General features: G+C 46.3%; 1 long non-coding RNA gene across 1 annotated transcript; it reads right to left on the bottom strand.

Moving 5' to 3' along the window:
- Positions 1-519: 519 nt before the first annotated feature.
- Positions 520-11,156, bottom strand: LOC107204068. The gene is made up of 3 exons (XR_001521462.2): positions 11,060-11,156; positions 9,783-9,957; positions 520-682 (listed from the first exon to the last, which is right to left on the bottom strand). It is a non-coding gene; the product is annotated as an uncharacterized LOC107204068 (long non-coding RNA).
- Positions 11,157-20,735: the final 9,579 nt, after the last annotated feature.

The raw sequence follows: 20,735 nt of genomic DNA, 5'->3' as shown, positions 1-20,735 counted from the left end.
CTGTGCTCTGCTGTGCCCAGGGCAGGAGCAGGAGCAGGAACAGGAGCAGGAGCAGGAACAGGAGCAGGAACAGGAACAGGAACAGGAACAGATCCTGTGCTCTGCTGTGCCCAGGGCAGGAGTTCCTGTGCTCTGCTGTGCCCTGCTGTGCCCAGGCAGGAGCAGGAGCAGGAACAGGAGCAGGAGCAGGAACAGGAACAGGAACAGGAACAGGAGCAGGAACAGGAGCAGGAACAGATCCTGTGCTCTGCTGTGCCCAGGGCAGGAACAGGAACAAGAACAGATCCTGTGCTCTGCTGTGCCCAGGGCAGAAACAGGACTCTGTGCTCAGGCAACATCTGCAAGAAGAGCCAGAGCCTGTGGAACAGAGAAGGTTCTCAGGAGGGGACTGGAAGAGAGGGAGAAATTTCTTTGCTTCACTACCAAGAAGACAAATGTCTGTAGAGAGGAGAAATAAAAGTCTGTTTGCTCTAATGCAACTAATAGACACCAGGGATTTTCCAGCTCTTTACTCCACGCTGAGTTTTGCCATTATAAGTTTATTTGAATGCCTAAAACATAAAAAGCTTTAATTTCTTCTGCCAGGTGGTATGTAAGGCTTTCTTTGCAGGTTTCTCTGTCCTCTCTGAAGCCAGCAGAGATGCCATCCCTCATATCCTGGATTTATGCTGTTAAGATCAACCTGAACTGACATGAGAGAGTGTATCAGCAATGAAAAAGTCCTGAATCCCCGGGTTTAAGGTTGTCAAATCTCTGAAACTCCTTCAGGGATCTAAACAGCACAATACTGTTCATGTGTGCTGTGTGTACGTTAGAGAGTTCCTCTGAAATTTCATGGGGTTTCCATTTCTATCCAGTGCTGTGTCTATCCTATATACAACATGATTTTTTATTCTTTTCCACTAAACAGACAAGACAGGTAGAATGCTATGGAAAAATGTAATTGTCTACTCATTTCACTGCATCATATGCAAAAGTCAGCTGATACAGGCAAAGATGCAGAACAAAGAGAAGGGAGGATGAGAAAGAAATTGTTTCTGAAATTGTTTCTATTTCTCCAAGGATTTGTCAACATTTTATTTTGTTTTTCCTTAAAGAAAAATTGATACATGTCCACTGCATTTTGCCAATGAATAAGGCTGTGCTGATCCTTTGATTTTAAATTAAGTAGAAATAGAAGGGTTTAGTTATAAAATAACAAGGATTTTCACTGGTAAAAAATCTTGTTTTCTCTGTTCCTGCTCTCTGACAGTTGGTTGGCAGAGAAAGGAGGAATAATAAGTTTTAATTATATCTCCCCAAACAAGCAGATTTGAAAGCAATGCAGGGATTACATGAGAATAAAATCCCTTCAAGCATTAACTGTCGCTGGTAAAAGGATGTTAGATATAATCCTATAAGGTTAGATGTCCAGACATCCTGGTTTAACCAGGACAGTCTAATTTTTAATTTAACGTTCTGTCATCCTGATTATTTTCTTTGGGAGACTCATGTGTCATGTTTGCCTTTGTGCCATACTCAAGAGTGGCACAATCATGAAAATAACACTTTAAATCATCATGCAGCTTTTCTCCTCCAATTTCATCAACCAGCATCACATGTCAAAATGCATTGAACATCACAAGCCAGGAGAATAGGAATTGTATTATCTTCTGCATTAAAAAGGAATAGATAAGCAAGAGAACAAAGGAAAAGTAATAAAGAGGAGTGGGGAAAATAACTCCAGATCTATACATGCCTTTCCTGCTTTATGAGGAAAGATGCCTGTGACAATACACAATACACTTGTCACTTGCTTGTTAGGTAGAGCTTGAACTAAGCCAGTTCCAAAAAGCTTCAGGTGCTGTCCCCTTCAGACACTTCTTGGTTGGCAGCAAACTCGTAAGCAAATGCCAGTGGAATAGTTAAGAAGATGGAAAGGGTTTTTTTTATTCCACCCATGAGCTTTCAAACTCCCTCAGACAACAGATGGGTGATCCAAATTGGGTCTAATAAAGCAAGGATAAGTATTTTTTCTGAGGCTAGAAGTTTGGTCAGACTTAACAGAATGTTTATTGTGCTCTTGCAATTTTTGCTTTTAGGCTGAAAGCAGAAAAATCTGCTGAAATATGGTGTCGTTTCCAGCTGAAAGCAGAACGGTATTGTGATTCACATGAGAGAAGCAGATCCTTTGTGATTTCTAGGCAGAGCAGGTTCAGAAAAGCATCTGAACTCCTTCAGGATTTTCTGATCATCCAAGCCTGAGGCTTTGCTTTTCTAATTCCTCCATCCTCTCTGTGAGTTTTATTGTGAGAGTCACCGAGTGCTCCCTTTGTCCAGCTTTGCTGTCAGGTATGAACATTCATTACCTTTGAGAAGGTACCAGTGCTTTGCAGGGTGAGATCTTAAAAATAGCATGGTCAAGAGGTAATGAAGAAGCTTTTAATAAGCATCTGACTAAACCAACTGCTTGTTTTCTTTTCAAGCCAGGTTTTCTTTTATGAGCTGTCTGGGTCTCAGGAATGCGCTGCCCTTACGCCCACACGTTCATCTTCACTTCACTTAAGGCAGGACTTAGGGCAGGATGTTCCTGCCATGGAATTGGCCAGGTGCTGACCTCTGTGTGTGTGCAGGGCTGTGTGAGCAGCCCTGGGGCTCGGGGAGGTCTCGGTGCTGTACAAAGTGCTGTCCCTTAGGGCAGGCAGGGCTGGTTCTGTAGGTGCCTCCTGGGATGAGCAGGACACGCCGTGCTCAGAGCTGGGCCAGGCTCCACTCCCAGCTCTGTGTGTCCCATCCTGCCTGCTTGGCAAACACTCAGGGCCAGGAGAATGTGCTGAGGGGCTGTGCAGCATCTCAGCCACGCTGAGGGAGGCTCCTCTGGGACGAGACACTGCTGCAAGAATTAAAGATGAGGTGTGAACCAAGCACTGCTGCTCTCAGGAACTAAAGCAGCCCTTTCTTAAGTAAATTTCAGAACCTTACAATTCTCTGTGTTGGAAAGGATATTGAAGATTCTCTCATTCCAAATCCCCTGCCATGGGCAGGGACACCTTCCACTACCCCAGGCTGCTCCAAGCCCTGTCCAAGCTGGCCTTGGGCACTGCCAGGGCTGCAGGGGCAGCCACAGCCGTGGTATCTCCAGTGTCCCTCTCCAAACAGGACACAAAATGGATACATGGGGCTGGGATCCATTAATCTCTGTTTCTATTCTTTTTGCATGTTCTGTCAGACTCTTGATAGTTGAATTTTCCTGTCAATTCTCATCATTTTTGTTTTACATCAAAGAATGCAAGGACAAAGTTTTCTGTTCTGTGTGAGGATGAGGTCATGGGTAAAGGAGTAAAACCAGGCCACTGAAATCTCAGTGATTTGAGCTTTGATGCAGCCAAAAAGACAGGGACAATCTTCCAGTTGGGCAGGACACTCCCTACCACCCACCAGGAACCGTGTAATTCAGGAATATAACTCAAGATGCTTTGGACCAGATTGTGATTGGAAGTACACCTATTTAAATCTGGCATCAATCTCCCCTTCTGCTTCTGTATTAATTAATGTCTTGTGGGCTGTGTTTCGATGGTAGGCTGCTTTGGATCCGATTCACCGGATCAGGCAATTTAGTTCTCTTTGAAGTTTCCATTGTGATTTATATTTGGATGTGCCTTTATATAACTGGGAATTAAACCCGGGTATTTATGCCTTTTTGTTGTTCTGATGTCTGTGATTAAATGCCTGTCTGCAGCAGCAGGGTGTCACCAGGAAGGCCTTTCCAGCCCTGCATTTGCCCAGCAGCTGGCTGCAGAGCTGGCTGTGGTGGCACAGAGGAGGGGACAGGGTTTGGAGGTTTCCCTGATCCCTGGCAGGGCAGCCAGGGCGCTGCTCTCACTCCTGCTGCTGCCCCAGGACTGCCCTGCTGCCTGCACTTTGCTCCAAACACAATTCCTCTTTTGCCTTGCCCAGCACCGAGGCACATCCTGGGGCAGGCAGTGAGGACAGTTCTGTGAACCTTTAAACACAGAAGGGACTGTGCAGAAAACCAAACACGTATCTCCCAGCTACAGGCTGCACTTGGGCATTATATTCTGCATAACCACCAGCAGCTATTTCTCTGCTGGCTGGGGCTCAATCTTCATGGAAGGAAATGGAAGGAGAAAGATTAAGTAATGCTGCAGGCACAGCTGCATCTATTTTTTCCCCCTTGTGGCATCACTTTGCCACTTGTTAAATGAACAGCTTCTGCTCTCTCCTTCCCCTGCTGCGCAGAACAAACACAGGACGGACTTGGACTCTGCTCTCCAGCCCACAGCAAAACAAACACTCCAACTTCTTAGCAGCCAACAAATTAAGCAAGGCAGTTAAATAAGGCCACAAATTAGCCTGTTTTACCAACGAACTGCATCTTGGGTTATTAGAGCATCTCCCATCTTACATCTGCAAAGGAGAGGCAGGCTCCCCTCCCTCAGCTCAGCGTGTCCATCTCAAAGTGCTCCACTTATGCTTTATAAATACCACACTGGAGCCCAGACTGTGTCTGCAGCACATTGAGGAGAGCTCTGGCTACACCCAGGACCAGACACTGCTCGAAACTTGCTGGGTTTGACAGCTCTGAGAAAAAAATCTATGTGGCACGTATGGTACATTTGGGAATTCTCCTCAACAGTCACATTCTGGTTTGTTCTCCTCACCTGCTGTCCTCCTTCTCACCGCTGTTAGCCCAGGATTGCCCCCAAGGACGTGGCCCAGCAGCAACAGGATGATCTCGAGCACCAGAGCTGAGCTCTTTGTCCCCTCTGTGCTGGTTGGGATGTGCAAGGTCATCACTTTAACAGAAATCAGCAGCACTCATCAGGAGAAGCCCACAGAACATTTTGTTATGTACAAAGAAATCTTAGTGCAGCCTTTCTCATGACAAACCTTTGGCTGGAGCAATGAAAATGTTCTGGCAGTAGCTGGAAGGAGCGGTGCACTTCGGGTAGGAAGATTTCTGGCTCCTCACTCAAGGTGAAACTCTCTCTGAGTTGTTGGCCAGGCTAAGTCTCGCTTTCTCTCACCCTTCCTTTCACCCCAAAGAGTCCTTTGAGATTCCTGCCCTGATACTCACACCCTAATTCACCCCTCAGCAGCCACAGTGAACCTGTGACACAGCTGAGACCAGTCCTCTTGCCTTTCCTGAGCCAGCATTTTGCCCCCCTGTGCTCGCAGACTCCCAGGATATTTGCTTTATGGATGAGAGTAGCCCTTCTCTCTCTCCCCACACAGGACATTGCATCTTGTGCCATCAGCCCACCACACAAGCTCATGTTGTGCTTTGTTCCTGGCCAATTTGTTTTACCCAGGGGTAACCCCCTGACCGTGGCACCTGTTGCTGTTTTACCCTGGGGAAGGGAAAACCAGAATCTCCAGTCACGAGTAACGTAGCGTAAGTTCCTTCCCTTCTATTTACCTAGAGAATGTAGTGCTGCTTAGGTGCTAAATAATGAATATAATAAAAAAAGATGCACTGCTGCAGCTGGAGAGGTGTCCCCAGGAAGAGAATTCCACCAGAGAGGCTGAGAGGATTGGAAAACACGGCACTTGGAGCGTGGCAATATTTGGGATGATTAACTGGTGCTGTAGAAGGTCGTGGCAGCAGCATAAAGAACATGCTGTGGAAAACAGTGATTCTTTTCCATAAATAAAATAGCACTGAGATCTTAAAGGAGCAGGACTTGGAAACAAGCAGAGGATGTAAATAAGTAAGTAGCAGGGGGAATGTGAGAATATCAATCAAGAAATTAAGCCGACAGCATAAATAAGCAGGCAGCCATAGCCTGGGGGGTGGATGGAAGAACACGAAGTCAAGCAAAGATGTCAGTGCAATAGTAAAGAGAAAAGGGAATCTGTGTTGTGAAGACAAATGGTGCAGTGGAAAGAGTCTGAAAAAGAGCTTCACCTCAAATACCAAATCCCTGATAAGCAGGGCTGGCCAACACACAGATTAATATAAGTGAAGCAGAGGTCACAGTCCAAGAGACAGCGCAGGATCCTTGCACTGATAAAACTGCATTAGCCTCAGAAAGTGATTTTGTATTTAAGTCACTGGGTTTATATCTCAGGATATTTTTTTAAATACCACAGACTATATAGGCTGTGAATGTGCCTAGGGAGGAATGCATTATGGATATAAAAAGTGTCAGTTATTCTTTACATTTCTAAAATCCTTCACTTTGAAAACCCATAAATGAACTGTAGGAGGCATTTTTGAGGCAGACATCTGTACATTTTGATTTTGCTTTTAAGCTGTATCATTAGCAAATGCTTTTCTTTTGCAGCTAATAGTCCTTGTGGGATGTTTTGGAATATTAAAAAAAAAGGGGAGAGAAGGTCAAAATATGTGTGGTAAACTCGGTTTTGTCATTTGATGCATTTACTTCCATAAAAATCACACTTTCTGCCTTGTCCTGTTTTGTACCTTGAGCCCAGCTTAATTCTTTGTCATTAACAAAAGCTGAGGGTGATATCAGCAGTGACAGTTTAGGAGGTGTTTGAAAAGGTGCTCAGTGTTCCTGAGAAAGTGAGAGGACACTGGGGTGTGAGACTTTATCTGCAGTCAGAGAAAAGAAACCCTCTCTAACAAAGAGAAGGTTGTTTCTTCAAGATTAACGTAGAAATTTGTTAAGGATAACAAAAGTGAGGGTAAAGAAGACAGAGAACTGACAGAGGACCCCACTGGAAGGAGAGAACAGGATTCAGAATTTGTTCAAACTTTGCTCCATCGCTGAAGCACAACTTGCTGGGTGTTGGCTCCATCACTGTCCCCCCATTGCAGAGACGAGTCCCTCTGTCATTTTCCAGACCAAATTTCAATTTTTTGCCTCTTCAGAGTTCCATATCATTTGCAATTCTGCTCAGAAACTCTAAAGAATGGGATAATTATGTTTTTCTTTAACTTTTTCCCCTTACAAATCAGTATTTTCCTGCATTTGCTATTGGGAAAACCTCGATTAGGTCTAGTTTGAGCTGAAAAAACTTCCTGACCTTTCGGGGCTGGGCCCTGGGGTTCTCTTGCTCAGACTATAAAGTCTGCTAATAGGTTGTGAGGGCATTCATTACATCTTTGGTTCTTGGAGGAGCTGTGTGTGTTGGAGGGTGAGTGCCTGCAGTCCCTGCTCTGGAGGTTCAGTGCTCCAAGGGCAGCAATCTGTGCTGCTTTCAGCTTTGGGCTTTTCCCTGAAGAAAGCAAAGTGAAAGGATCACATTAAGTGACATTGAGCTTTCCAAACCAGTGCCAACCTGCCCTTTAAGGATCTTGTTGTCTCCCCTTTATTTATTTTCTTTTTCCTGTGGTCTTTCCCTCATGAGCTTATGGTTAAAAATCTTCTGTTCTACTCCACCTTTGGTTTCATTCTCCAGAGAGTGCCGAGCTCAGGGCTCACTGGAGGATGCCTGCTGGGCTGTGCAATCCAGCTTTATGTTTGCAGCTGCATCCCCAAATACAGACACAAACCAAGGCAGGAGATAGAATATGACATAAATTACAGAAAACACTCTCTCAGAGATAACATTTGGAAGGAATAGGAATAAGCAATCAATCACAAAGCTCAGGGGTAAGCTCTCTGGGACACAGCTTTTCCTGTCTTCAGAGCTGGATTCACACAGCAGCAAAGCCCTTGTCCGCAGTGGGATTTCTAGGCATTACTACAATACAAATAATAATAATTAAAAAATAAGGTGTTTAATTCACTGTGATTCCAAACAAACTCTGCAGAGAATTCTGTAACAGCAGAAGATAAACAACTTAAAAGGGAAGGCACAGGATGCTTGGTTCTGCTTGCTCACAGCTGTGATAAAAGCTATTACCAATTTAGAGTGGCTTATCAAAGAGGAGAATCGGGTGTATCAATAAGTAATTGGCAAAGGAAAACCAGCACTATTTATTAATTAGCACCTTTCACTTCTGCACGGCCCACTTTGCAGAAGAGACAGCCTTAGGGCCTGGCCAAGTCCTGTCATTCATCATTTCTGCTTTTCAGATACTATTTTCTTGCTTTACCTGAGTGAAGTTTTTAAGGTCCAGGGTCGTTTCTTCATTAGCAATCCCAGCTTTTCCCTGCTCTGTTTGCCAGGCTGGGCCTGAGCGTGTGTCCATGCCTGCTTTAGCACTGAAATGCTTGAACAGAGATGGGAACAAACCACCCAGCAGGGCAGAGACACAGGGAGATGGATTTAAACTGAAGGAGGTTTAGATCCGACAAAAGGAAGATTTGTGCAAGTGAGGATGGTGAAACCCTGAAATTCCAGAGAGGTGGTGGATGGTGAAACACTGAAATTCCAGAGAGGTGGTGGATGGTGAAACACTGAACTTCCAGAGAGGTGGTGGATGGTGAAACACTGAACTTCCAGAGAGGTGGTGGATGGTGAAACACTGAACTTCCAGAGAGGTGGTGGATGCCACAGCCCAGGAGTTGAGGTTGGAGAGGCTCTGAGAAGCTGCTCTAGTGGAAGGTGTCCCTGATCCATTCCAACCCAGACTATTCTGAGTCCCTGAGCTGCCCAGGAGCCAGCCCAGCCCAGGCTGTCCCGTTCTCCTGCTGGAGCTGCTGCTGGCAGCACATTTATGGGCTGGGCCAGTGTAGGACAAAGCACCAGCCAGGGTTCAGTCAGTGCTTCTATCAAGTCACCAGTTCTGAGAAGACATTAATGTGCATCTTTACACTTCTGTTGAATACATTGATGCTTCTATGGATTTACTCAAACAGGGGATTTATTTTTTTTATCTTTAATGAGCACTTTAATACCCATTCTCATTGTAGTCCAGTGACTATAAGAAATGAGCTTTTTTAATAAAAACACAGTCAATTCTCCTTCAATGTTGCCAGCAAACAAAGATTGACTGTTTTTAATGTACATTTCAATTTACAGTGCTTTTGGAGGCCATGAGGGAAATATATAGTCCTAACAGCTTAGCTCAGAGTCGTTGTTCTGTCAATACAAAATCATTATAATAAAAAACTCCTGTCGGCTCTGAACTTAAAAAATCCAGAAATAATTTGATACGTATTTTATACAAATCCATAGCTTACCTCAGTTGGAAATGGAATTGTGGTTAGCTCCATTATCATTATTGCAAACTTATGATCATAATCGTGGCACCCCTGCAGAAAGAGTTCTGAAAGGCCCTGCAGCCTCTGGCTGCTGACAGGGCATTCTGTGGGAGGCTTTACACGAAGGAAATGGATCTGGTTAATGTGGGGTTGAGCTGCTGGGGCTGGGATGGAGCTCCTGGGCCGTGTACCTGGCCTTGCAGCACGGCCTGAATGCACTGACTGCTCTGAAAAGCTGCAGCCTCCAAGAGAAGTGAGTGCCATGGGTGGGACAGCTCACTCAGGCTGGTCAGCCCAGCTCTGAGGATCTCCTAGGATGGAAATTTCACAGCCTCACTGGGAGGTTCCAGTGTTGGACTGGTAATTTTTGTTTTTTTACAAGTATCTGCTCAGAATTTTTTTATCATAGCTCTTGTCCTCTGCCTGTCATCCTGTCACCTCTTCAGGAGCAAGGGCCCAGCTCTGAGCTCTCTGCACTCTGCCAGGCACAGCTAACAGCAGTCAGATCTTCCTCCTCTTCTTTCTAACACTGGCCACACTCATTTTCCTCAGCCTTTCCTCATGCAACCCCTACCCCAGCCCCAAGCTGATGTGGTGCCTCCCTGTTCCCTCTTCTGACACGTTCCAGGCTCCAAGGTCTGGGGTATAAATGGATGTTTCCACAGAATTCAGTGCCTGGAAAAGGAATTAGGGGTTGGTACAGCTCCTCATTGAGAAACTCACCTTTGTACCTGGGTGCTGCCTCTGGGGGTGGAGAGCTCGTGTCTGCTGTTCCTGAAGGTCTCTGGCAGGTTTTTAACCCCTGAGAAGAGAGTTCAGCCAGCTTTGGGAGATGATGCACAAAGAGCAGATTTCAGGCTGACTGGATCAGGTGATGTGAGAGGAGGGTGATGGTGACCTGCCAGTTAAAGAATGGAACAGGAGATTTTTAATATCTTTGAAAGGTGTGCAGTGAGGAGAGTCTGGAGCAGACAGCAAAGAGAACAAAAATCCCCTGTATTGATGAGCTCCTGGTGAAGCAGGAAACAGGGCCTTAGTAATGAACTCCTCAAAGAAATTAAGGAATTTTGAAGGCAGCATCTTTCTGTCTCCAGATTCAGCTTCACACATGACAAATGCTTTTGCTATGAGAGCAAGAACCTGACCTTTTCCTTCCCATCTCTCCTGCAGCTGCAGTGCTCAGCCTGCTCATTATCAGAGCTAGGTATTAACCTTGGAATAATCCAAGGGAAAAGCCCAGAGAAAGCTGCAGCCTCTGTTCTTAAATCCACCATTGCAGGTTGAATGGATGGAGCAGCTATTGCTCCTCTGCTGAGGGCAGTTCCCATCCAGGTGACCCCAGGCCTGGAAGGCAGCAGTGTAATCCCTCTGAAAGCTCTGATGTGAGCACACCAGAAGTGTTCTGGCTGACCCAGTGAGGTGTGTCAGGCTGGGGATACACAGCTTTACGTGCAGTATGAAGGGAAAAGAAAGCACATCTTCCCACCTCTCTATCCCTTGCAGTGTGCAGGCATATGCTGAAAACACGGAGCACAAGGCAGGGCTTTGAAGGGAGAGGTGCTGGCAGGAGCCTGCTGCCATCCCTGATGCTCTGTGACATCCTCGGCCGCTGCTTCCCGGCTGGGGCTGTTGCAGGCACAGCTGCTGCTTGTTCCACTGCTGTCATCACCCCCTGCAGCAAGCACAGAGCTCTCCCTGCCCTCCCTGGGCTGGGAATCTTCCTGAGCTGAGCTAGAGAGGAGCTGGAGGCAGGGCTGGCTCCTGGAATATCCTGCAGATTGAATGGCAGCAGGAGCAGAGCTCTGCCACTCCCTCAGAGCTGGATGTTACCAGTGACAGCTTTCTCTGCCTCACAGGTAATCACTGGTAATTTTAGAAACACTTCTGCACTTCAGAAATTGCTCAGTTGTAGCAGCAGAGCACAGACCAGGGTCCCACCCATTGCTTGTCCCCAGCTTTTGCAAAAGACCTGCTTTGTTTTCTTCCCTTCCCTTACTCACCTGGTTTCAGACAGCAGTAAAATCTTCTAAAATTACAGAATCACCATAAAATGGTTTGGGCTGGCAGTGACAGCAGGGACCTTTAAGATTGTCTCATTCCAACTCCCCTGCCATGGGCAGGGACACCTTTCACTGTCCCAGGAGCTCCAGCCCCAATGTCCAGCCTGGCCTTGGGCACTGCCAGGGATCCAGGGACAGCCCCAGCAGCTCTGGGCACCTGTGCCAGGGCCTGCCCACCCTCCCAGGGGACAATTCCTGACCAATATTTAATTTAAACCTGCCCTCTCTCAGTTTAAAGAGGATTAGCCTTTGTCCTATAAATAAAGACTTAATATAATATTATTATTCTTAATAAGAATAATAAGTAAATACTGCTAAGGTCATTCCCCCACTGTTCTTGGTATTCAGTAATTACATTTTAATTCAAGCCTCCAGGTTTAATTGGCAAGCTAGGAGGTCTAGTTACAGACCTGGAACCCAGTTGCCATCTCTGGAGGCTGTGTCAAGGTGTGCCAGCACATCTCTGACATGAGCCAGCAGCTGGCAAGGCACTGGCAGCCTTCAGACACACGGATATGACTTGCAAAAGCTTCTGGACATGAGTTTCTCTTCATTTTGCTCTTCCATGAATGATCAAGTGCTGTTCTGTAGTCTCCAGTAACCCAATATCCATCTTAGGGCAGGGGTATTTGTCATGAGCTGCCAGCTCCACCTGCCACAGGAATAAAGGCCAAAGAGACCCAGAGCTGTGTGGCTTCAGCTTCCTCCTGATGCAGAAATGGCTCTTCCACAGCTCTCCTGGATCCACCTTCCCTGGGACAGTGGGAAGCTATATCCCAGCTCACACCAGGAAACCCAGGATGCTCCAATGGGGGATTCCAATAGCCAGGAACAGGCTCTGGGGGATCCAGGAGGTGAATAAAGGCACATTTGTGCCACAGAAATGCCCCCTTTGCAATGACCATGAACCTGAGCACACACTGTCCTGTGGTATCTGCACTTTTGACAGAGATTGTCCCAATAAATTCCCATTTTGGTAACCTCCTGTAACGTGTGGTTCCAGAACAGAAATACACAAAAACATTCACCAGGCTTTTCCTGTGACCGTGTTTCCAGAGAGTTCCTCACTTGTTGGTATTTACTGTTCTTCCTCAGACTCTTGGAGGAAGTGGAATGGAAACAATAGTAGCTTATTTGATCAAATATGACTAAGCAGTAATCATTCATTTACCAACCTAAAGAGTAAAAAGAGAAAATTAATGAATAGCCATGTGCTAATAAGCTGAGGTTAATTTGAATTGCCAAATGCCACAGATGAATTGATTTTGTACTTTCTGCATTTTTTTTCTGCGCTCTATGCTTTCCCTCTTTAAATTCCCTCGTGGCTTCAGAAGAAAAAGATGTTTTCTAGTTCCTGTCAGATGAGGTTGGGTAGTGCTAACACGTACCACAGCACAGCTGCCTCACACAGGATGGGTGTTGAGCAGTGTCTCTGAACTAACTCCTGGGGAAATTGTCCTTTATTTCTCAGGGATACGTGAGGATGGTCAGAAAAACAAAAACCAGTTGAAATTTCTGCAGTCAGCCTGAAGGACACACAGGCCTTGTGCCCTTTGGAATTTACATTTGGAGTAATTCTGTTAAATCGGCCGAGCGAGCGATGCCCAGCTACGAGGGCTGGGAAAATGCTTCAGCAACGCTATCAGTGTGTTCCAGCTCCACCTAATCCTTCTCACCATTTCTCACATGAGCACCTCACTGCCTGCCCTGCTCCCAGAACACAGCCCAGGGGTGGCAGCTGAGAGTGGCTACCAAAGCCCAGCCTCTGGCTCCCTCCTCTGCCACCCAGCCCTTCCCCTGCCCCCCTGCCCAGCCCCTCTGCTCCCTGCTCCCCTCCCCACACACGGAGCAAGAGGGGAAAAAGAAAGGATCTCCTGTGATTTGGAATTAGAGGGTGCAGAGGAAATGCCTGATGGAGATCATTATCACTTATCTCTCACTGCCACACGTCCTCAGCTGTCGATGCAGTTGAGGCTCTCAGCTGAACGGATCATTATGACTTGTTGTCCATCTGAGATCAAACCAGTGCATCCCTCCAACTTCTCTGTACCTTCTCAGCCTGTGAGAGGCGAGTGAAAGCATCCCTCTGCAGTGTATCTCTGTCAATAAACTGCCTGCATTTTGCATTAACAAAAACAATCCTCTGACAGTTGGGAAGATGATTATTACCTAGTGCCTCTTTACTCCCCACCCTGCTCCTCCAAACTCAGCTGCACATGCTAATTTAAAAGAGGAAAACGTAACAAGAGTAGGAAGAAGGAAAACCTCTTGTCACAAGAAGCTCAGTTTGAGAGGTTTAACTTCCTACAGAGAGTTAGGAAGCACAAGCCTGCCTACGTGCTCACCTACACCATGAAACTTGGAATGTTTTTGAGGTGCCTGGATTTACATCATGTGCTCAGTCCAGCCAGGTCCTGCTGTACTGTAGCTTTTGGAGATGTTTTTTAGGATTTAAGAATTAGGAGCTATGCTTGCTTCTTTCTGCATGGGGTATTAAAACACTGGGGCTCAGCCTGTTTTTGGGGAAGTGCCTCTTCAGCTGTGCTGCCTCTGTGCTGTTCAGGTCTCTTAGCTGATCCCTCTTTATTTTAGACTTGAGGAGATGTTTCATGCTCTGTTGTTATTGGTACCCCTGGACACCAGCACCTCCTGAAATGTTTCCACTCAGTTGAGCTTCCAACCTAAATGCATCTCCTGGAGGCAAACAGGCAGCTACAGCCTCAGGTCCCACAGAAAACCCCATCAGCAGAGTCAGGAACAAGCCTAAAGGGGTCTCATTTAAAAATCTTGCTGTAAAGGGCAAACTGTGAGTCAAGCACAGCACAGAAAGCAAAAATAAAAGAGGAAAGTTATTATGATGAGAGCTATTTTCTCTTCTGGGAATGGTGGTGGAAATATCTAAACTCTGACATCAGAGAGCTCCTTGATCCTTCCATCACACGTCAGAAAGCTCCTTGATCAGCCCTGTGATGGGTTCCTCAGCGTGCAGTTGTCATTTTGGGGAATGTTTCCTGTTAGTTTTCAGTTGCCCATACAGAAGCATGGGGAGGAAGGCGTGTCCTGCAGAGATGCCCTGAGGCCAGGTTGGGCTGTGGGATGTCAGAGCTGCAGGTGTGTCCCAGCCCTCCCTTTCCAGCAGCCCTGGCAGGCTGGCTGTGCTGGCAGCAGCTCAGCAGAACACGAGCTGCAGCCTGGCCTTGTACCTACCCCTGTAAGGCTGCAATTTCTTGTTGTTGTTGTCCTTTTGTACCTGATGTGTTTGGGAAAAACGCTGCTATCTTGGCAAATATCTGGACCTCTTTGCTGTTAAGAGAGCAGTGATTAATGTGCTTTTTTGTTCTCTCTGATTAAATTAAAACATGCATTCTAACATGTCTTGGAGACATTTATAATTGTCCTTGTGTAGCCCAGCTTATCAGGACACAGGAGCAGGTGTTGTCAGCAGAGGCAGCCAGGATTTTTATTGCTGTGTGCCAGCCCCTGTGCTGAGGGCCAAGGCCCAGATGCCACAGCCCTGTGCTGATGCTGAGCAGGTTTCCACGAGCATCCCTCCATCCCTGAGCCTGGGACAGAGGCTGGGGACACTGGGGACAGCCCAGCCGTGTCTGCCACCTCCCAGAGACCCCTCCCTGCCAGCCTGGCCAGCTGCACTGGAGACTGGGCAAGGTGGCTTTGCAGATTTCTCCACATCTGTGAGCACTTGAAACAAACTTCACTGGCTTTATGTTAAATGCTTTATGTTCACTGGCTTTATCTTAAATGGAGTTTTCTGCTAGTTTATCTCAAAGAGTGTTTCAGCAGGCAGAAGTAGCAGCTTTGATGGGAAAAGGAAACACATTTTCTGTGTGGGGCCCTCTTGTCCTGACAAAGATCTTATATGGTGTCTTGTCTGACAGTGCCACAGGAAAAGCTATCACCAAAAAAATCACTGTTTAGGGACTCAGAGGTTACCTTCATCTTCTTACCTAAAATAATTTCCCCTTGTACTTTTGCACCTTTGTCTGAGGAATAAACACTGAAATGATGGTGGCATGAGTTGTACACGAAGAGTCAGGTTTTCTGTTCCTGCCATTTTGGCATTATTTTCCTTTAAAGAAGGTGTAAGCCCATGAAGGTGTTGGTACATGCTGGTTGAAAGTCTGAAAAATGATCATGAATAAAGTCAAAAGGCAGGACAGTGCTTTCCATGAAATATCCAACACCTGGAAAGAGGAATGCATACTCACAATATTGCTCTGCTGCAGCTCCTTGGCAAATTTTTCCTGCACAGGGAAAAGAACCAGCAGTCCCTAAATATGATATTTAACCTGGGGGCAGCTTGGCACTTTTTTGTTTGCATCTCTTAAGTTTCCTTGGCCTCCGAGTCACGTTTATTCATTGGCTGTGTTTTGGGGTGTAAATCTATTTGCAGTTCTGGAAGGGCCTGGTCAGAGCTCTGGCAGGGCATGAGAGGTGTCTCTGATCACAGCAGTGGCCACTCAGGGTTACCACTGCTTTGGAAGCAGATGTGCAACAGAAAACTGGAGTTTTTATCAAAGCTTTTAGGGCAGTGAGTTACCATGGCAGTTGCAGTAAGATAAAACCCTGTAGGATCTTTGAGGAGGAGTCTCTTATACTTTTGTAATTCTATAGGGCGTATTGTCCAAGCATAAAAAGCACCCCATTAAGTTTCAGTGCTCCATTGTAAGGTGGGTAAATATGATTAGTTCCATTATTAGACTGGCAAAATGAGACACTGAAGTGAGATGATTCCCCACTGTGGCATCTGTACCACTGGTGTCAACTCTTCTGTGCTGCCAGCCTGCCACAGCCCAGCAAGGCAGCTGGGGGATGTCTGATGGCCCCTTTCAGCAGCTTTGCAGGTTCAGGTGCAGCTGTGTTTTCCCAGTGGTGTCTATTCCTGGTCTCTCAGAGATTCACCCCTGTAGTGAATATTTTACATATTTTACTTGATGTATCTAAAAGTGGAGTTCATTAAGCAGTCCTTAAAAAAAGCCCTAGTGCACGGTTCATGCCTTCATTAGCGGCGCTGTGCTGTCAGCGCTTTCATCACCCCCTCACGCCTCCCCCCATGGAATCCCTGCTCTGCTGCACTCCCACACAGTGCCTGAGACCAAACCCTCCCTGCTGTCCCCCAGACCTGACCCCACTCTGCTCCTGTCCCCTCCACAGCTCCATCTGATGCCAGAGCAGCAGCAGGGACAGGTACGGGCAGAGCTCCCTCCTCAGCACATCCTTCTTATTAAAAATTACCCCCAGAGGCCGATTGCTGTTACTATTCTTTTTTATCCTGTTATTGTCTCCCTTAGGCCAGTCAAACAGTGAGAAGACAACCTTTAATCAGTGATTGCTTTTACACTTGCTTGTGTTTCACACATGCTGGGAGGTGCGAGGCTCCAGCCTGTGCTCTCTCAGAGTGCTGCTTCCTCACCTTCCCAAGATTCTTTTTGTAGTTGATTTTCTACCTTTAAGGGTGATCTGTGCTCTAAAGGAGACAACAACTCTTTCTTAACCCTGTCTCCCCTGCTAGCGTTGCTCTACCCTTGTTAAAGCGTGGGATTATCCAGGGCTGGAGATGATCTGGGCTTTCCCAGCGGTGTTTGGGATGGGGAGAACGCAGCACAGCCACTCTCAGCCCTAAAGAAATTCAGCTTTCTCTGGGAAGGGGCCAACTGCAGCACTGAGCTCATTCCAGCTCTAAGATCTTGTCTAATCCGTGGGCACAGGGAGATCCATGTGCAGGGATCCTCCAAACGGAGCCTCAGGGATCCCCTGGCAGCACCAGCACCTCCAAATCTCCTTGGCTCTCCTGCAGCCCAGCCCCAGCTCCAAAGGGACACCCAGCAGCTGGGAAGGTACAAATTCCACAGCTGGGAAGGTACAAATTCCAGCAGCTGGGAAGGTACAAATTCCAGCTTTGTGCAGCCACACAGCACAAAGTGCCAGCTCAACCCCAGTGTCATCTCCCCAGGAGCGTGAGCAGGGCCCTGGTGATGGGACATGTGGGAAACAGAGAAGGTAGAAAACTCTCAGAAACTCTGTGAAAGCAGATCTCAGAATAGAAGAATGCAAGAATACAGATATGCAAGGACAGGAAACAATAAGGCTGTGTTTTTGAGCTGTGTAGAGATAGGCCTTAGAAAATATAATAAGCAAGATAACAGAAAAATGTAAGTTTAATAATAAAGCTTTATCCATTGTTTCTAAGCTATGACAAGCAGGCATTGTTAGAGGCAAAGTGTACCTGCAGTTTTAATGACTGGATTAAGCCAACACTTGTAAGCTTTTAACATTACTCTGTTGACTAGAAAGTTTTTTAAAAGGCCTCGTAGCCAAGAGAATTGATCTGTTGTTGTAATGTCATGAGCTTTTAACATCTTCTGTGCCACACCTTGTACCGATGAGGCTGGTGCTGGATAAAGAGCTCCAGGAGTGCCCACCTGTCCCGTTATTGGTAAGCAAAGACCCACCAGGAGCAGCTGTGTGGGTGTGTGCACACCTGGCAGGCTGCAGGGCTCTCCTTGCCTTGTGCTCTCGCCCAGAAGATCCCTCACAAGGACTACAAACAGTGGGGCAAACAATTCTTCATCTCTTTAATTCAAAACCCCCGTGCAGCTGCTGCCTGCCCCCTTCAGAGCCCACACTGCCCGAGGTCTCGCTGCTCCCTGAGCTGTGGCAGAAGGGCTGGGACCCCTCTGCCAGGGTTGTATCCCCCAGCCAGGGGTGATGTGCTGGCACCCAGCAGAACAGCCCTGGCTCCCTCCTGCTGGGGCATCCAGCTAACACTGGTGTCCTGTCTCCTCCAGTTTGGGCCCCTTTAACATTTTCTCTTATCTCCCCTTTCTTCCTTCTTTTGGGATCTGCTCCACGCTGACATTTTGGTCATGTTTTTAGTGCCTGCTAAAAGGTTCTTGTTCAAACCTTCCTAATGTTTTCCTTCTCAGGTTTCTTGCAAAGGGCTCCTGTGGGAACCCTGCTCCTCTCTGTGCTTCATTTCATAATCCTGGTCTCAAATACGACATTGTAGATCTTGCTGATTCACCAGTTAAATCGAGTGGAATAATTTGAATTATTTTAAAAATAATTTTAACACAGTTTAAATCAGCCCAATTGATTGTTCTCTCATGTAGCCCCTATTAGGCATTTTCTGAGAGAGAAGGAAAAAAAAAACCCATCTCTTATTATTTTTTTCTGACTTTTGGCTTTTATGGCAGTGCAGTATTTGACTCTTTGCTCCTTGTCTTGCTCTGAAACAGTTTATCAAATCTCCTTCAACAATTACTGTCTGCTCCTCTATTATTCACTTTCACTTGCTTGATTCTTCGCTATCAATCAGCCTTCTTCTCCCTTTCCAGCCTGGTTTCTGTCAGCATAAAATCTCCTGTTTGAACTGCAGTGCAGGGTGGCTGCAGCCTGAACCCATCCTCGAGTTCCCAGCTCTCCACACCCAAAGCCAAGGCAGACACTCATTTTCTGTCTCCCTGCTCCAGCCTGAGCTGTTCCATCATCTGCTCATTCCTTCTCTCCATTTGCAAGTGAGGAATTTCTGGGTCAATAAAGTGGTTTTCTGCTCACCATCCCATAAAGCTGCAATGTTCACTGAAATTTCGGTGGGTGCTGTGAGTTTTTAGGGCTAAAACAAAACCTAAACCATCACTGATTTCTGTGTGTCTCCAGTGAGTCTCTGTCCAAGAGATTCACCTCACCACGAGATCTCCTCTGTACCTGCTGGAAGCAGGGCTGTGGGGAGCACATTTTGCTCATGTTTTATTCCTGAAGTAAAAGCTGCCCATTCATTATGACCACAAATGTGGATCCTGCTCCATCTTCTGCTGCTTTCTTCTCTTCTTTGTTTTCCAGCCCCTCCTCATCCTCCTTCCCCAGATTTCACCATCCCTGGAGCCAGTGTGGCTCAGTGCTTTCACCTTCATGTGTTTACATCATAAAGCCTCTCAGAGAAAAAGGTTTTCCTAAGTAGGAAGCAGAGCTCTGGTTTTATCATAATCATTAATAAAGCAATTAATTTGGTCTGTGCGCTATGAAATTTGAAGACCTTTGGTAGGTCATGCTTAGAAGTACATGTCTTTTGTATTAGTGAAGCGATAAAATTCAAATGGAAATGAGAAATGTTTTCTGCTCTTTACATGGAATGTGGAAAAAAATGTGCTAGAATTTTACTGGATTATTAAAGGAAATATGTCAGAGGGACTGTTCTTACTCTGTGCTTTTGAGTGTCAGAAAAACGTGAAATATCACATTTTTTCAAGGGAAAAAAGTAGGCTTAAGGTACAAAAACACTGTTTATTTATGAAAAGTGTATAATTTTATCCAAGCCCAAGCCTCAGTCAGGGAAGTGTCCTGCCCCCAGTGGAGGCAGGCTGGGTGCAGCAATAAATGCAGCGCAGGGATGGACTCTCACACTCTCCAGGCTCTGGTGCCTGGCCTTGCTTGTGGAGGGACTGGAAGGAGAGTGATGGTGTCTGGGCTTCCTATCAATTAGGATCAAAGCCACTTAGCTGGCTGAGATGTGCTTCCTCTGAATCCTCATTTTGGGTTTCTGTCATGCTTCTTTAATCTCCTACAAAGTTACATTTCCATAAAAAAAAATTTCCATTTTTCCTGCTTATTTTCGTTAAGTGGAAAGTCTCCTTAATAATGTTTTTTTGGATTCAGAAGCTCCTCATCTAGGTCAGCATTTTCAGAATGCCAGTTTCCCAGTTGTTATATCGCTACGCCTCAAATCCTTAATTCTAAACAATGAAAGTCTTGGAACACTTCTTGCTTTCCTTTAATTTCCTTCTGAGAGCTGAATTTCTCCTCTCATCACGGTCTCCATCCCAGCTTCAACTCATTTATCAATTTATAAGTCTTGCTTCTTCCAGAATAGTTTTTCAGATACGTATTTTTAGATGAGAGCTGTTCCATCTTTCCAAAATGATCACTTCAAGCTCAGCCACTGGAGCTGAGACATACAATATTTAAATTATTATTTATAGTACAGGAACATGTGGAGACTTTCATTAAAGATAAGGTATTAGCCTTGTGCCTTGATGAGTAAAGGCACAGTGAATGATGGTCCCTACTCTCAGCAGTTTGCACTCTGGGTGGACTTGCTGGCAGAATTTAAGGAGGAATTTAACTCAAACACGTTTTGGCATCACTCAGGGCTGAATACAGCCCCCAAGTTCTGTCAGAGTGACCCAGCCCTGCCTGCCCCAGCTCAGGGTGCTGCTGTTTGTGTCTGACAGGCAAGAGAGAGAGCAGGATGGCTGAGCTGAGGAACAGGAGAACTGGGAACAGGATGGGTGAGCTGGGGAACAGGAGAGCTCAGAGCTGGGAGCAGGATGGGTGAGCTGAGGAACAGGAGAACTGGGAACAGGATGGGTGAGCTGGGGAACAGGAGAGCACAGAGATGGGAGCAGGATGGGTGAATTGGGGAACAGGAGAACTGGGAACAGGATGGGTGAGCTGGGGAACAGGAGAACTGGGAGAAGATGGGTGAATTGAAAAAAAGGGGAACTGGGAGAAGATGGGTGAATTGAGGAACAGGAGAACTGGGAGAAGATGGGTGAATTGAAGAAAAGGGGAGCTGGGAGAAGATGGGTGAATTGAAGAA

Source organism: Parus major, chromosome 4A, assembly GCF_001522545.3.
Source record: "Parus major isolate Abel chromosome 4A, Parus_major1.1, whole genome shotgun sequence".
In the NCBI taxonomy this organism is placed as follows: Eukaryota; Metazoa; Chordata; class Aves; order Passeriformes; family Paridae; genus Parus; species Parus major.
The sequence above is the reverse complement of the archived record's forward strand: the minus strand, read 5'-3'. Positions and strand labels throughout refer to the sequence as shown.